The sequence below is a fragment of the Heterodontus francisci genome, chromosome 14 (assembly GCF_036365525.1).
Source record: "Heterodontus francisci isolate sHetFra1 chromosome 14, sHetFra1.hap1, whole genome shotgun sequence".
Classification (NCBI taxonomy): Eukaryota; Metazoa; Chordata; class Chondrichthyes; order Heterodontiformes; family Heterodontidae; genus Heterodontus; species Heterodontus francisci.
The window spans coordinates 65,283,229-65,300,790 of NC_090384.1; the positions used below are offsets into that span (position 1 = coordinate 65,283,229).

General features: G+C 43.5%; 1 protein-coding gene across 5 annotated transcripts in view; it reads left to right on the forward strand.

The window, feature by feature from the left end:
• znf143b (zinc finger protein 143b) overlaps positions 1–17,562 on the forward strand; it is a 126,121-nt gene that overhangs the window by 15,824 nt on the left and 92,735 nt on the right. Inside the window, exons 2-3 of one of the 5 annotated variants that reach the window (XM_068046376.1) lie at positions 11,514–11,761; positions 17,399–17,508. The exons of 2 other annotated variants lie outside the window; for them this stretch is intronic. The gene's annotated coding sequence lies outside the window, so the exon portion shown is untranslated. The remainder of the gene's footprint in view (positions 1–11,513; positions 11,762–17,398; positions 17,509–17,562) is intronic. 2 more of the 5 variants (XM_068046375.1, XM_068046377.1) reach the window with 2 other exon arrangements.

Below are 17,562 nucleotides of genomic sequence, written 5' to 3' on the forward strand. Positions count from 1 at the left end.
CCATGAAGATTGAACAATACTTTGAAAGCCTTAGGGAAGTAATTCTAATGGAAGAATTTAAAAATAGTGCCTCTTCAGCAATAAGGTCCCACCTGGAAGAGCATAAAGTTGGTAAAATAAGGAATGGCGCAGAAATGACAAATAATTATGAATTGACCAACAAAAGCCGTAGTTACAGGCCCCAGTTTGGAAACTTACAAAGAAATTGAAAAGATAGGAGGGTAGATAATGAAAAGAGATTTGGTTTTAGTGAGAGAAAGCGTAAAGGAGAGAGCGTAAAGCAGAATGGTAAAGAGATAGTCAGGAGACTAGGGTTCAGTCAAAAGGACCAACAGGTTATTTTTGTAATAAAAGAGGGCATATAAAATCAGAATGCTGGAGGTTGAAAGGCAAGTTGGTAGCTATGGTACGTTTACTAAAAGCCTGTCCTGAAAAGATTTCCCCAGTAGGTGGCGCTGTTGACAAGCCATTGGCTTTGGCAATGTTGGATAGTGAGCAGAAATGTGCTTCCCTGTGTGCTAATGAATTAAGTCAGGTCCCTGAAGGGTATAGATGTTTTGTGTTTAGGGGTAAGGTGTCCTCATATTTGTCAGATGAGGCAGGCAAGCTGATTGTGCTGCTTAGAGATACAGGGGCAGCTCAGTCATCAATGGTAGCAAAGGATGTAGATTTTCCCCTAATTAGTGCTATGAATGTGAAAGTCATGGTGCGGGGCATTGAGGGGGGTTATTTAAGTGTTCCATTGCATAAGGTTAATTTGCAATGTGATTTAGTCACCAGTTCGTTAACAGTGGGAATCGTCCTGGATTTGCATACTGAAGGGGTGGATTTGTTGCTTGAGAATGACTTAGCTGGGATAAGTTTAGTTCAGAGATACAGCACTGAAACAGGCCCTTCGGCCCACCGAGTCTGTGCCGACCATCAACCACCCATTTATACTAATCCTACATTAATTCCATATTCCTACCACATCCCCACCTGTCCCTATATTTCCCTACCACCTACCTAGACTAAGGGCAATTGCTAATGGCCAATTTACCTATCAACCTGCAAGTCTTTGGCATGTGGGAGGAAACCGGAGCACCCGGAGGAAACCCACGCAGACACAGGGAGAACTTGCAAACTCCACACAGGCAGTACCCAGAATTGAACCCGGGTCGCTGGAGCTGTGAGGCTGCGGTGCTAACCACTGCACCACTGTGCCGCCCATATAAGGTATTGAAAACTCCAGTAGTTTTGGAAAAGCCAGTTGAGGTTGTTGAAACTAAAGTTTTGCAGGAGGACTTTCTTGGAATTTCCCAGATTGTGTAGTGACAAAATCCCAGGCCATAAGATCAAACAGGATGAGAAGGATTCAGTTGTTGTGGAGGACAATTCAGGTGTTTGGTTGGCTGAAACCCTTTTCTAGGATTTGGATAGGGATGTTGGTGATAAAGGCTCCTAGGCTAACCATGGTGAATTGTTTAGCAGATTGTCTTTGATTGAGGCACAACAGGCAGACTGTGATTTAAGAACTTTGTCTGATATGGTGTGTTCGGAGGCGGCGGCAGAATCTGAAAAGGCCCCCAAGTGCTATTATATTAAGAATGACATTCTAATGAGAAAGAGGAGACATCCCCAGAGGCCCGCTGATGAGGAATGAGCTTTAGTTCATCAGGTTCTTGTTTCCTTGGGGTACCGTAGTGAAATTTTGAGAATTGCCTATGAGATCCCAGTGGCAGGTCATGTGAGTCTTCAAAAGACTCAGGCCAGGACAAGACAGCATTTTTATTAGCCAGGCTTGCATAAGGATGTGGTTGAATTTTGCAGAACTTGCCATACAAGTCAGGTAATTGGGAACCCACCAACTTTGATTAAGTCAGCCCCATTGATAGCGATACCTACTTTTGGTGAACCGTTTAGTCAGGTTCTTGTGGATTGTGTCAGACCCTTACCCACATCTAAGTCAGGTCACTATTTTCTCCTAACCGCCATGGATTTGTCCACTAGGTTTTCTGAGGGAATGCTATTGAGAAAGATCACAGTGGAAGTTGTGATTGAGGAGTTAATACAGTTTTTCATTAGATATGCATTGCCAAAAGAAATTCAGTCAAACCAGGGTCAACTTTCATGTCAGGAGTGTTTCCATACTACCATACAAAAATTATGGCACAGAAGGAGGCCATTTAGCCCATCGTGTCCATGCCGGCTGAAAAAACTAGCTGCCCAATCTAATCCCACCTTCCAGCACCTGGTCCATAGCCTCGTAGGTTACAGCACTGCAGGTGCATGACCAGGTACCTTTTAAATGAGTTGAGGGTTTCTGCCTCCATCACAGTTCCTGGCAGTGAATTCCAAACACCCACCACCCTTTGGGTGAAAAGGTTTTTCTCTAATCCTTCTACCAATCACCTTAAATCTGTGTCCCCTGGTAATTGACCTCTCCGCTATAGACCTTCCTGTCTATCTAGGCCCCTCATAATTTTGTACACCTCAATAAGTCACCCCTCAGCCTCCTCTGTTCTAAGGAAAACAACCCTAGCCTGTCCAATCTTTCCTCATAGCTGCAATTTTCCAGCTCTGGCAACATTCTTGTAAATCTCCTCTGTACTCTCTCCAAAGCAATTATGTCCTTCCTGTAATGTGACCAGAACTGTATGCAATATTTCAGCTGTGGCCTAAGCAGCGTTTTATACAGTTCCAGCATTACATCCCTGCTTTTGTATTCTGTACCTCGGTCAGTGAAGGAAAGCATTCCATGTGCGTTCTTCACCACACTATCTACCTGTCCTGCCACCGTCAGGGACCTGTGGACATGCACTCCAAGGTCCATCACTTCTTCTACCCCTCTCAGTATCCTCCTGTTTATTGTGTAATCTCTTGCTTTGTTTTCCCTCCCCAAATGCATTACCTCACACTTCTCTGGATTGGATTCCATTTGCCACTTTTCCGCCCACTCAATCAAACCATTGATCACATTCTGGAGTCTACAGCTATCCTCTTCACTATCAACTACATGGCCAATTTTTGTGTCATCAGCAAATTTTCCAATCATGCCTCCCACATTTACGTCCAAATCATTAATATATACCACAAATAGCAAAGGACCCAACACTGCACCCTGTGGTATGCCACTGGAAACCATTTTCCATTCGCTAAATATCTGTTGACTACTACCCTTTGTTTCCTATCATTGAGCCAATTTTGGATCCAACCTGCCACATTCCCCTGTATCCATGTAGACCACATCCACTGCACTACCCTCATCAATCCTCCTTGTTACTCCTTCAAAAAACTCCATCATGTTAGTAAGACATGACCTTCCCTTAACAAATCCATGCTGACTATCCCTGATTAATTCGTGCCTTTCTAAGTGGCAGTTTATCCTGTACCTCAGAATTGATTCTAATAATTTACCCACCACCGAGGTCAGACTGATTGGCCTATAATTATTTGGCCTATCCCTCGCATCCTTTTTAAACAATGGAATAACATTCGCAGACCTCCAATCCACTGGCACCTTGCCCATATCCAGTGAGCCTTTGAAGACATTCCTCAGTGCATCTGCTATTTCCTCCCTGGCTTCCTTTAACAATCCATCCGGCCCTGGCGATTTATCCACTTTCAAGGATGTCAGAATCTCTAGTACGTCCTCTCTCATTATGCTTATTGGATCTAATATTTCACACTCCTCTTTAACTACAATGTCTGCATCAACCCTCTCCTTTGTGAAGACAGAGACAAAAAACTCATTAAGAACCCTGCCCACATCTTCTGCATCCACGCTTGTTACTTTTTACATCTCTGATAGGACCTACCCTTTTCTTAGTTATCCTCTTGCTCTTAATGTACTAATAAAACATTTTTGGGTTTTCCTTGATTTTACTTGCCAATAATTTTTCATGTCCTCTCTTTGCTTTTCTAATTTCCTTTTTTACTTCACCCTTGCACTTTCTATACTCCTCTAGGCTTTCTAAAGTATTAAGTTTTTTGAGATCGCCATAAGCTTTCTTTTTCTACTTTAACTTACCCTGTAAGCTTCTAAATAACCAGGGGGCTCTAGATTTGGCAGTACCACCCTTTATCTTTGTGGGGACATGCCTACAACTATGCCTTTAGTTTCTTGGTTTTGAATGCCTCCCACTTGTTTGCCACTGATTTGCCTTCCCCCAATTTAGAACTTTGACCCCTGTTTTATCCTTGTCCTTTTCCATGATAATGCTAAAACTAACTGTATTATGGTCACTATCTCCAAAATGGTCACCCACTGTTACTTCATCCACTTGCCCAGCTTCATTACCAAAGACTAAATCTAGAATTGCGCCCCCTCTTGTTGGGCTTTACGTGCTGGCTAAAAAAGTTCTCTTGAATGCAGTTCAAGAATTTTGTGCCCTCTGTGCCCTTCACACTGTTTGTATCCCAGTTGATAATAGGTATTTCACGAGGTCATGAGTAATTTGGGAGTGAAACAGCTCAAATCGTCTGTTTATCACCCACAGTCACAAGAAGCTTTGGAAAGGTATCACCAAACCCTATAAAGTACGATAAGGGCTTATTATTTTGAGTATCCTTGTGATTGGGATAAGGGGATGTCATTTTATTATGGCTGCATTTGCTGACAACGCTACCACTAGGGGGCGCTGTCACAGACTGCGACTTTAGGCAGCTGCCAGGACTAAAGATGGCGCTGCTCAAATAATCACACGGAGGCAACCTAACAAACACATGTCAGCACAGAATGGCGGAGTGAGAGAGCGAACGAGCTGGCCGGGGAGCGGGCCGGGGAGGGAGAGGGGGAGCGGGCCGGGGAGGGAGAGGGGGAGCGGGCCGGGGAGGTGGGGGGAGCGGGCCAGGGAGGGTGGGGGGAGCGGAGCGGGCCTGGGAGGAGTGGAGCGGTTGGCGAGTGGGCGAGCGAACAGCCCAGTGATGGAGGGAAGCGGAGCGGCCGGAGACAGCAGCGTGGGGGTGTGTTTTTCTACGCATGCGCCATAAATTTGCAACGGCAAAAGACTTACCAAACTTACCCGCACCCGGTGACACCAAGGTCTTCGGCCGCTCGCTCCCTGTGGCTGTCTACGGCCTCTCGCTTCCGGCCCTCTCCATCCAGCCGTTCTCTCCAGGTGCAGATCCCCCATCCAGCCGCTTTCTCCCCTACTTCTCAACTGTACTTCAGGCATTGCAGCTGTCTGCTCCCTGCCTTTTGCATCCCTCTCTTCAGGAGCTTCTGAATTTAACTCCCTCCCACTACACCCCACAGCCCCTCTCTATCTCCCCCCACCTCCCCCTCTTCCCCCTCACAACCCCCCACCCCTTCACAACCTCCTCCCTCTTCCCCCTCACAACCCCCCCTTTCCTCCCCCCACTCCTTCACAACCCTCTCCTCCCCCACCCCTTCACAACCCTCTCCCTCTTCCCTCTCCACCCCCCCCCACCCCCCAAGGACCACACCGCAGTTGAATATCTGAAGTGCAGTTGCAAAGTTGGGAAAATAACATCAAAAACCTCAACAATTCCAGGTTTAATTATTGAGAAATTTTATTAAGTGCATTAAACATTCGAGGCACTGCTGTGCATGGATACATGAGTGTTGTGTTGCCAGCATTCCTGTGAAACAGACAGGCCGAGTCTCTGCTATGCAGAACTAAAGAGATTGTTCCTGGAGAGCCTTGTGGTGAATGAATGCGTGGCTCTCTATTCCACTACTGTATTATCCATGTGAAGGCAAAGTCACGAGTCTGAGCTCAGTCTATTCTTGGTGAATGTTCCCCAAACGCATCCCAATGTGCGCTCCCACTTCATCCATAAATGCAAGGTTCCTTTCCACATCGTGACAAGGTCCGCAGCATGATCCAGTTGCCTTCGTTGCTTGAATGCTGACCTTAAGTCTCAAGGATTGTTTTCTCGACGACATGTTTTACGTGAAAAGAAATACGGAAAGAACATCCGTGTCAGAGCTTCCCTCCTCTAATGAAATTACTGTTGAGTATGCTTTATGTTCTGCAGTAAAGGCATGTACTGATAACACCGCCAATGAATCACTTAGTACCCGCCTCAGCTGTAGGAGTCAGGATGATGTAACTGCCCCTATCTCGTGATGGTTCAATGCTGCTCTCAGCGAAAACATGAATGATGTGAGGGTGCTGGAAAAAGAAGCACATTTCTTTTGGACTATGAACATAAAGCAGGCCATTTAGCCCAGCTGTTCCCTGCTAGTGGTTATGCTACTTGTGCGCCTTCCCATCCGCTCCCATTTAATCCTGCCTGCTACTATCAGCATCACCTTCCATTTCTTTCACTCTTATCTACCTTTGCCTTCAAGCAACACTGAGGATGGAGAACGGTGTGACTGCACTCCCACCTCACCAGTTGTGTACACAGCAAGAGCATTCACATTTGTGCTACCACTGGACACGACATGCTTGTTTCTTTCAGTGCTCAGTTTCTTCTTTCTGAATGTTCCCCAAGTGCTTGACCGCTTTGGACGCCCTCTCTGCTTGACATGCAGCAGCTGGCAATTGCGGAGTCTCACAAGGCTCTGCATGGTTGTTTCAAGGGCGGATGGGGAAACATGTGGCTGTGTCTCCATGTGCATGACTAATGGGTGCAGGAACAGAGCAACTTACAACAGGGACTGGAGCACATGTACTGCCTGGACACAGCCCCAGACAATGGAAAGGATTTTAGTGCAGTGCAGTGGACTGGAGCACATGCAGTGCCCCAGACAATGGAAATGTTTTCAGAGCAACTTACAACAGGGACTGGAGCACATGTACTGCCTGCACACAGCCCCAGACAATGGAAAGGATTTTAGTACAGTGCAGTGGACTGGAGCACATGCAGTGCCCCAGACAATGGAAATGTTTTCAGAGCAGCTTACAACAGGGACTGGAGCACATGCACTAAAAGGGCAGGTATTACACTTCCTACGATTGCAGGGGAAGGCGCTATGGGAAGGGGACGAAGTGTTGGGGCGAGTGGATGAGTGGACCAGGATGTCGTTGAGGGAACGATCCCTTTGGAATGCTGATGGGAGGGGAGGGGAGGGGAAGATGCGTTTGGTAGTGGCATCACGCTGGAGGTGGATGAAATGGCGTAGGTTCACTAGACTTGTTCCAGGGATGGCAGGACTGTCCTATGAAGAGAGATTGGGGAAACTGGGCCTGTATTCTCTAGAGTTTCTAAGAATGAGAGGTGATCTCATTGAAATCTACAAAATACTTAAAGGGATAGATAGGGTAGATGCAGGTAAGATGTTTCCCCTGGTTGGGGAGTCTAGAACCAGGGGACACAATTTCAAAATAAGGGGGAAGCCACTTAGGACAGAGATGAGGAGAAATTTCTTTACTCAGCGGGTTGTGAATCTTTGGAATTCTATACCCCAGAGGGCTGTGGAAGCTCAGTCATTGAGTATGTTTAAAGCAGAGATTGACAGATTTCTAAATACAAATGAGAGAAAGGGATATGGAGATAGTGTGGGGAAAAAGGCATTGAAGTGGAAGATCAGCCATGATTGTATTGAATGGTGAGGCAGTCTCGATGGGCTGAATGGCCTACTCCTGCTCCTAGGTTCCTATGAACTAGCTAAACACAGACCCTGCATCAAACCTGGGAATTGTATGGACTTTATCATTCAATACCACACACTGCACTATTTACTGCCAAGCTAGTCTTGATTTTTCATTGTAATTTCTGAGCAAAATAATTGTCATTGCACAAGAAGGTGATGAAGTTGCTCTGTGATGAACGTTGCTTGCAACCACATCACCTTGGAACCCCCACCCCTTTTGAAAGCCTCTTAAAAGCCCATTGGCCCAGTTTTTTCTGGAGTGGGGGATCTGTTAGTTACACTTCTGCCTCATCTTTCAGCTTGAATATTTTCAGTGGAATTTAGGATTGAGAAAGCAATGGAATAAATGACGGAGAAGGAGGGTGAATTGAAGTCGATTCAGATACTGAAAGCGAAATAGAAGGAAATATTTTGTTATGATAGAGCAAATAAAGAGAATAAACATATATTTTAAATTTCAGAAATTTTTAACAGCAATTTACTGCTTGTAGGATTGAGACTTTACAGTTTAAATTGTTTTCTTTATAGGGTGGAGAGATTGGCATTGCAGCAAAATAATCTCATAAAGAAATTAAGTACTGTTAACACTGTTAAGTACTAGCCATACCTTTCTGTGGCAAGTTTAATGGGCAGTTAATGCCAAATGTAGCAACTTCGCGAAACTCACTGGGAGGTTGAGGGTGAGCTGCCATTTTTGCGAGATTAGTGATGGATCGGCACAAATTGTCAAGCAACTTGTGGTGATTTGCTATTCACTGGCTCTCTCTGTAATACTGCAGAAAGCCAGTTGGTGAAAGATAGTACTGGAGCCAATCTTTACTCAGTCAAACATTTATTTAGACTTCTAAATAGGCATTAGGCATAGGCATATCTTCTATAGGCATATTAACAGTAAAAGTGTGGTAAAAGATAGAGTGGGGCCAGTTAGGGACCTAAAAGGGAATTTATGCATGGAGGCGGGGCATGGCTGAGGTAGTAAATGAGTGCTTTGCATCTTTACCAAGGAAGAAGATGCTGCCAAAGTCATAGCGAAAGAAAAGGTAGTTGAGGCACTGGATGGGCTAAAAATTAATAAGGAGGAATTATTAGGCTGGCTATACTTAAAGTTGATGTCACCAGGACCAGATCAGATGCATCCAAGGATACTGAGGAAAGTAAGGGTGGGAATTGCAGAGGTACTGGCCATAATCTTCCAATCATCCTTAGATACATGGGTGGTGCTGAGGACTGGAGAATTGCAAATGTTACACACTTGTTCACAAAAGGATGCAAGGATAAGCCCAGCAGTTTAACTACAGGCCAGTCAGTTTAACTTCGGTGGTGGAAAAGCTTTTAGAAATGATAATTCAGGACAAAATTGACAGTCACTTGGACAAATGTGGATTAATTAAGGAAACCCAGCTCAGATTTGTCAAGGGCTTGAGTTTTTTGATGAGCTAACAAAAAGGGTTGCTGTGGGTAATGCGATTGATGTGGTGTACATGGACTTCCAAAAGGCATTTGATAAAATGCCACATAACAGACTTGTCAGCAAAGCTGGAGCTCATGGAATAAAAGGGACAGTGGCAGTATGGATACGAAATTGGCTGAGTAACAGGAAACAGAGAGTAGTGGTGAATGGTTGTTTTACAGACTGGAGGAAGCTATATATTGCAGTTCCCCAGGGTCGAAGTTAGAATCACTGCTTTTCTTGATCTATGTTAATGACCTAGACCTGAGTATGCAGGACGCAATTTCAAAATTTGCAAATGATGCAAAACTTGGAAGTATTGTGAACTGTGAGGAGGATAGTGATAAACGGCAAGAGGACATATTGGTGGAATGGGGAACATGTGGCAGATGAAATTTAATGCAGAGAAGTGTGAAGTGAATCATTTTGGTAGGAAGAATGAGGAGAGGCAATACAAAATAAAGGTTACAATTCTCAAGGGGGTGCAGGAACAGAGGAACCTGGGGGTGTATGTGCACAGATCATTGAAGGTGGCAGGGCAGGATGAGAAAGCGGTTAATAAAGCATATGGGATCCTGGGTTTTATAAATAGGGGCATATAATACCAAAGCAAGGAAGTTATGATAAACCTGTATTAAACCCTGGTTTAGCCTCAACTGGATATTGTGTCCAATTTTAGGCATCACACTTTAGGCAGGATGTGAAGGCATTAGAGACTGTGCAGAAAACATTCACAAGACTGGTTCCAGGGATGAGGGACTTCAGTTATGTGGATAGATTAGAGAAGCTGGAGCTGTTCTCCTTGGTGAAGCATTCCGAAGGGATCGTTCCCTCCGCGACACCCTGGTCCACTCCTCCATTACCCCCACCACCTCGTCCCCGTCCCATGGCACCTTCCTCTGCAATCGCAGGAGGTGTAATACCTGCCCATTTACCTCCTCTCTCCTCACTAACCCTGGCCCCAAACACTCCTTTGAGGTGAAGCAGCGATTTACTTGTACTTCTTTCAATGTAGCATACTGTATTCGCTGCTCACAATGTGGTCTCCTCTACATTGGGGAGACCAAGCGCAGACTGGGTGACCGCTTTGCGGAACACCTCCGCTCAGTCCGCAAGCAGGACCCTGAGCTTCCGGTTGCTTGCCATTTCAACACTCCCCCCCTGCTCTCATGCTCACATCTCTGTCCTGGGATTGCTGCAGTGTTCCAGTGAACATCAACGCAAGCTCGAGGAACAGCATCTCATCTACCGATTAGGCACACTGCAGCCTGCTGGACTGAACATTGAGTTCAATAATTTCAGAGCATGAAAGCCCCCATTTTACTTTCATTTTTAGTTATTTTTTCTTTTTTACATTTTTTACAATCTCTTTTTTTTTGCATTTATTTCATTTCATCTTAGTTTGTTCAGTTTGCTTACCCACTGTTTTTTTTCATGTTTGCACTTGCTGCTGTTCAATATTCAGTCCGTTAACACCTTATCTGTACTAATGCTTTGTCTTTCAACACACCATTAACATATTGTTTGCCTTTGCTCCATGACCTTTTGGTCAGCTATGTGGCCTTGTCCAATCTACACCTTCTCCTTTGTTATCTCTTGCCCCACCCCCACCTCACTTGCTTATAACCTGTGACATTTCTAATATTTGTCAGTTCCGAAGAAGGATCACTGACCCGAAACGTTAACTCTGCTTCTCTTTCCACAGATGCTGCCAGACCTGCTGAGTGGTTCCAGCATTTCTTGTTTTTATTTAAGATTAAGAGGAGGTTTGACAGAGGTGTTCAAAATCATAAGGGGACTGGACAGAGTAGATAGGGAGAAACTGTTCCCATTGGCCGAAGGATTGAGAATCAGAGAAGATTTAAGATGATGGGCAAAAGAAGCAAAGGCGACATGAGGAACAACTTAAAATGTTAAATAGCGAGTGGTTAGGATCTGGAACGCACTGCCTCAGAGTGTGGTGGAGGAGATTCAACAGAGGCCTTCAAAAGAGAATTGGATAACCATCTGAAGAGAAAAAAATTGCTGGGCTGTAGGGAAAAGGCAGGGGAGTGGGAGTAGGTGAGTTGTTCTTGCAGAGAGCCAACATGGGCAATACAGGGTGAATGGCCTCCTTCTGTGCTGTAACCATTCTATGATTTACAGAATGAAATATTATAAGCATTCACCTCCTAACTCAACCACACCACAGTTTCAATAAGTGTCTCTTTATAAGTGCTCAAGTGAAACCCTAAGTAGTGCCCTTCACCTGCATATAATTAAACAGAATTGATATACAATTAACAATCTCTTCCTCACAACAAATATCTGGCCAATTTGCATATTAATGATGGTGAGCACCATTCAATCTGCCATTATTTTGGGGGCAAATTCTGAGTCATTTATTAAGTCATGTTTTTGTCCTGCGGTTTCCTAAATTTCTTTCCATTTGCTGTTCTGGTACTTCTTTCTCTTCTAATTCACTATGAAATGGGTGCCATGCAAATGTAGTAGTGACTTTTTTTTTAAACTTTGTAGGTGCACCACCACCAAGCTGGATCCTTACCTACTGTTCATACATACGTATTTTCTGGCAGAAGTTACTCACCAGTGATCAGAAGCAGGTTTTCGCCCCTGTGGCTCACAGGTGGGGCTAATTGTAATGCTTCCAGTACTTCCTGGCTGAAATTGGCTAATTCTACAGACCAAGGATTGACGTGGGATCTTCCTGATATAGATGACTCAGAACTACACTGCACAGTGCAATTAATCACTAGACGATTGGGGTAATTCACTCCTTAGATGTTTAGTTTAAGAATTGAATCTGATGTTGCATTAAAAGGAACATAATTTACCACTTTCATAGTGAGGTGACAGAAATTAATTTATGCTCATAAATATATAGAATCAAAGCAATCATATAGCCCTTTAGTTGGTGCTAAATATACTCCACAGATATGGTAAACTTTTAAATTATGTATATCTTCATGTAGTAATGTTTTTAGCCATTGTGACTCGTATACTCATACATACGAAAAGATGTACAGGAAAAGGCCTGCTGGTCCGTTGATCCTGTCCCACTTGCTACATAATTCAATATCATGACTTGCAGTGAGCCCTCCCACCAACAGCCATGCTAATCTTCTGGAGGAAACATGTTATGAACCCCGAGCCCAATTCAAGGGGATAAAATCAAGGTAATTTCTCCCCGACTCCCCTAAAGCAGTTAAAACAAGTTTAAGTGCTTGCAGTGGCCATGAGAATCATAGAATGGTTACCCAGGGAACTCTGGCTTTGTTTGTGCTACCTATTCCCCTTGTTGGAATGTACCTCGACTGAACCCTAACCGTCCCCTCTTAAAGGCAGTCCGTTATTCCATTACAGTTTTGCCTGCCAATCTTTGAATCCAGTTTACCTTGGCCAGATATGTTTTCACCCCATTGAAATTGACCCACTCCAATTAATTATTTTTACTCTGGATTGCTTTTTGCCCTTTTCTATAGCTAACCTAAACCTTATGGGACTATCCCCTAAATGTTCCCCAACTGACACTTAGTTCCCTAGAACCAATTCCAGTAATGCCTCCTTCATTGTTGGACTGGAAACATACTGATGTAGAAAATTTTCCTGAAGAATTTAGAAATTCTTCCTCCTCTCTGCCCTTTACACTCTTACCATCCCAGTCTGTATTGGGTTAATTAAAATCCCCCATTATCACTACTCTATAGTTTTTGCACCCCTCTGTAATTTTGTTGCAAATTTGGTTCCTGTGTATCTTTCCCACTTGTTGGAGGCCTATAGAATACACCCAGTAGTGTAATGGTACCTCTATTGTTTCTTAGCTCTAACCAAATGGATTCTGTTCTTGACCCCTCTCGTACATCCTCTCTTTCCAGCTCTGTTCTCCTTAATCAGTATTTCCAATCTGCCTCTTCTTTCCTTCCCTATCTTTTCTGAACACCTTGTATGTAGGAATATTTAGTTCCCAGTCTTGCTGTTTTTTGAGCCAGGTCTCCATTATTGCCACAACATCATACTCCCACATGGCTACCTGTACCTGAAGCTCACAAAACTTATTTGCCACACTCTGTGCATTCACATACATGTGCTGTAAATGTAATTTAGACCCTTTGCGTTCCCTCTTACTCTGATGCCACCAAATATCTTACTATTTATAACTCTAATGCTATCTGTCTCTCCCAGTTCTTTTTGCACCTTGATTTTCCTTTCTACTGTTACATCCTCGTTCCTATTCCCCTGCCGAGTTAGTTTAAATCCTCTCCAGTAGCACTAGCAAACCGCCTCACAAGGACATTGATCCCAGCTCTGTTCAGGTGCAACCCGTCCAGCTTGTATCTCCTCCAGAACCAATCCCAATGTCCCAGGAATCTAAAGCCCTCACTCCTGCACCATCTCTCCAGCCTGGTGTTCATCTGCTGTGTTGTCCTATTTCTATACTCACGAGCGCGTGGCACTAGGAGTAATTCGAAGACTACTACCTCTGAGATTCTGCTTGCTAGTATATCTTCTCGCTCCCGAAAATCTGCATGCAAGACCTCATCCCTCTTTCTGCCTAAGTCATTGGTACCGATATGTACCATGGCTGCTGGCTGTTCAACCTCCCCCCTCGGAGTGCTTTGTTAACGCTCAGTGATATCCTTGACCCTGGCACCAGGGAGGCAACAGACCATCCTGGATTCATGGCTCTGGTCACAGAAATGCCTATTTGTTCCCCTAACTAAGAATCCCCTATCACTATTGTTTTCCCATTCTTCCTTCTGCCCACCTCCCCCCACATCCCCCACCTCCCCCCACCACCAACCCTGTACAGCTGTGGTGCTGTGGACCTGGCTTTGGCTGCACTCCCCATAGAACTGAAGATTGGTTGGAGAGTGAGATGCACTCAGGGGACTCCTGCATTACCTGCGTGGTCCTCCTTAACTGCCTGGCAGTCATCCATTCACTCTCTGCCTGTATACCCTTAAGCTACATGGTGGCCACATCGAGAAACAGAAGCGTCCTGGGGTTCCCACATGGAACAAGATGTGCATTCAACGGGACTGAGGTGCCCTGCCATGCCTCTATTTATTAGACTATCAACTAACTTAACAGAAATAAACTCAAGACTTAAATAAATGCTCACCAATCAGCTGCTTCCCTTCTACTGACGTCACTTTATTTTATAGTGAGTTAGCTTCCATGTTTTATTTAACTCTTAACTAGGAATAGCAACAATAAAAGATTCTATTTAATTTTAACTTTACCCCCAGATTTGATTAATTAATTGAACACTGATGGTCTTATATGATAAATTATCAGTTTAATAAAAGCAAAATACTGCAGATACTGGAAATCTGAAATAAAAACAAAAAGTGCTGAAAATATTCAGCAGGTCAGGCAGCATTCGTGGAGAGAGAAATGGAGTTAACATTTCAGGTCTGTGACCTTCTGATGAAAGGTCGTAGACCTGAAACATTAATTCTTTCTCTCTCCACAGATGCTGATAAATTATCAAATTGGTTTTAGTTTTTATAGTAATTAATTGATCTAGACTTACTTTATAGTTTATTAATTTAATTTAAATTAGAAGCTTACCAGTCTACTAACCCCACGTGACTCCTTGTCCTGTGACGTCACTTCGCGATTTTTTTTCATCCCATTTGGTTCAGATTCTCAGTCCGATCTCAGATCACAGCCTGCTCTGCTGCTGGCCTGCTTTATCCTGCTTCTCTTTGCTGCGATCCCGGCCTCCTTTACTCTGCTCCACTCTGCTCCCAGCCTCCTTTATGCTGCTGCACACTACTCCCCGCCTCCTTTATGCTGCTGCACACTGCTCCCTGCCTCCTTTATGTTGCTCTGCTCTACTCCGATACCAGCCTCCTTTATGCTGCTCCTCCCTGCTTCCAGGCTCCTTTATGCTGCTCCGCTCCCCAGCCTCCTTTATGCTGCTCCGCTCCCCAGCCTCCTTTATGCTGCTCTGCTCCCAGCCTCCTTTATGCAGTATACAGTATTGGTCTCCTTGTTCAAGGAATGATGTAAATGCGTTGGAAGCAGTTCGGAGAAGGTTTACGAGACTAAACTGGAGCAGTCGGGTTGTCTTATGAGGAAAGGTTGGACAGGCTAGGCTTGTATCCGCTGGAGTTTAGAAGAGTAAGAGGTGACTTGATTGAAACATATAAGATCCTGAGGGGTCTTAACAGAGTGGATGTGGAAAGAATGTTTCCCGTTGTGGGAGAATCTAGAACTAGGAGTCACTGTTTAAAAATAAGAGATCGCTCATTTAAGACACAGATGAGGAGAAATGTTTTCTCTGAGGGTCATGAGTCTTTGGAACTCTCTTCCTCAAAAGGCAGTGGAAGCAGAGTCTTTGAATATTTTTAAGACAGAGATAGATAGATTATTGATAAAGGGGTGAAAGGTTATCGGGGGTAGGTGAGAAGATGGAGTCAAGGTTACAATCAGATCAGCCATGATCTTGTTGAATGGTGGAGCAGGCTCGAGGGGCCAAGTGGTCTACTCCTACTCCTAATTTGTATGTTCGTATGGCAAATCAGAAGTATATCTTTTTCTCAGTCCATGGACTAGACAAGTCTTGGGATGAGGAATTTAGGTTATGAAGAGACACTTAAGAAGTTAGGGCTTTTTTCACTAAATCTGAAAAGTTAAACAGTGACCTGATAGAGGTCTTCAGGATTATGAAGAATTGTGATAAGTTAACAACCAGGAATTAAAGGAGTGGTTAGAGGAAAAAATGTTTACTGAGTGTGATTAGAATGTGGAATTCTCATTGTTAAAGCAGAGTTTATAATTCTTTCAAAATATATTTAGATAGTTGTTTAACAAAGTAATATTAGTAAAGGGTACTTGTATTGCAAATGAAAATAAGGAAATGGCAGACTTGTTGAATAATTACTTTGTGTCAGTTTCACAGTAGAGAAAGAGGATAATATACCTGCCAATCCAGGGAAATTAATAATGAATTAAGGAGTGGAACTCATTAAAGTTAATGTAAGCAAGAAAAATGTATTAGAAAAAAATGTCACTAAAGTCTGGCAAATGCTCAGGACCTGGTGGTTTCCCCCCCATGGATTTTAAAGGAAGTAGATGAGAAAATTGCAGATGCTTTAGCCATAATCTTCCAAAATTCTGTCAATTCAGGAATTGTCCCTTTAGATTGCAAAATTACAAATATAACTCCATTATTTAAACAAGTTGAGAGAGAGAAACCAGGAAATCATAGACCTGTTTGTCTAATGTCTGTTGTGGGGAAACTATTGGAATCTGCAAATAGGACAGAGTGACTGAGCATTTGAAATTTGAGCTGACCAAAGGAAGCCAAAATGAATTTGTAGTGGGTAGGTCATAGGGGAGGTGGTGGCGTAGTCGTAATATTACTAGACTAGTAATCCAGAAGCCTAGGCTAATTCCCTGGGGACATTGGTTCGAATCCCACAACAGATGGTGAAATTTGAATTCAAGTGATAAATCTGGAATTAAAAGCACTTACCTACATTGAGTTCCATCTGCCACAGTTTTTCTCCAATCACTTAATCAATGTCAAGGGGCCATATAGCCTATTCCTGATCCTATTTCTTATGTTCTTACTACATTATCTGTGTCATTAATAAATACAGTGATAATTGAGGCCCCCGTCACAGATCCTTGTGGGACACCGTTAGTTCCTTCTTTCCAATTCATATCCAATATTATTCATATCCAACACTCTCTGTCTTCTACCACCCAACCAAACTCCTAACCAGAGCAATTACATAAACTTTAATTTTAGCTAACAGTCTCTGTTGTGGAACCTCATTGAATGCCTTCTGGAAGTCCATATAAGCTATATCCATAGATATTCCACTGTTTTCTACTTTAGTTACTGACTCAGAAAAATCAATTAGGCTTGTTAGACATTATTTTTTTCCTTTCATGAAATATGGGCGTCGCTGATTGCGTCCCTAATTGCCCTTGAATTGAGTGGCTTGCTAGGCCATTTCAGAGGGCAGTTAAGAGTCAGCCACAATGCTGTGGGTCTGGAATCACACATAGGCAAGATGGCAGATCTGTCTTTGAAACAGAAGAGTTGAGACAAGAAAGTTTGTGAAACTGCAGTTGTATGCCAGAATACTTTATTTTGGTGCTGTTTGTGCTTTTCAGAGAACATGATGCTGTTGTAAGCATAAGATTTATTTTTAAAACATTTTGATATTCTGTTTGAGTATCAATAAATGTATGATCAAAGTGTAAAGCATCTCTATGAAAGTGTAAGATTTGAAAGAATTTCAGCTAAAGAACAGAATATTATTCAATTCAACATATTAAAGTTTGTTGCTACTTATGGGAATTGCAAAATATGTTTTGATGATTTGAAGGAAATCAAGTTGCTCTGCATACAGTACATAGTTATTTTCTTGCTTACCTAGGTCTTTAAGTAACCCCACCCAGCATATGCCATTCCCTGATTGGATGGTGGGCAGTTGACCTGTCAATGCTGCTGTTGAGCTGACCACTAAGTGATATGCAGGAGTGCCTGGTATGACTTTTCATACATCCATTTATTTTCTCCCCTACCCATGTCCCACCCCAT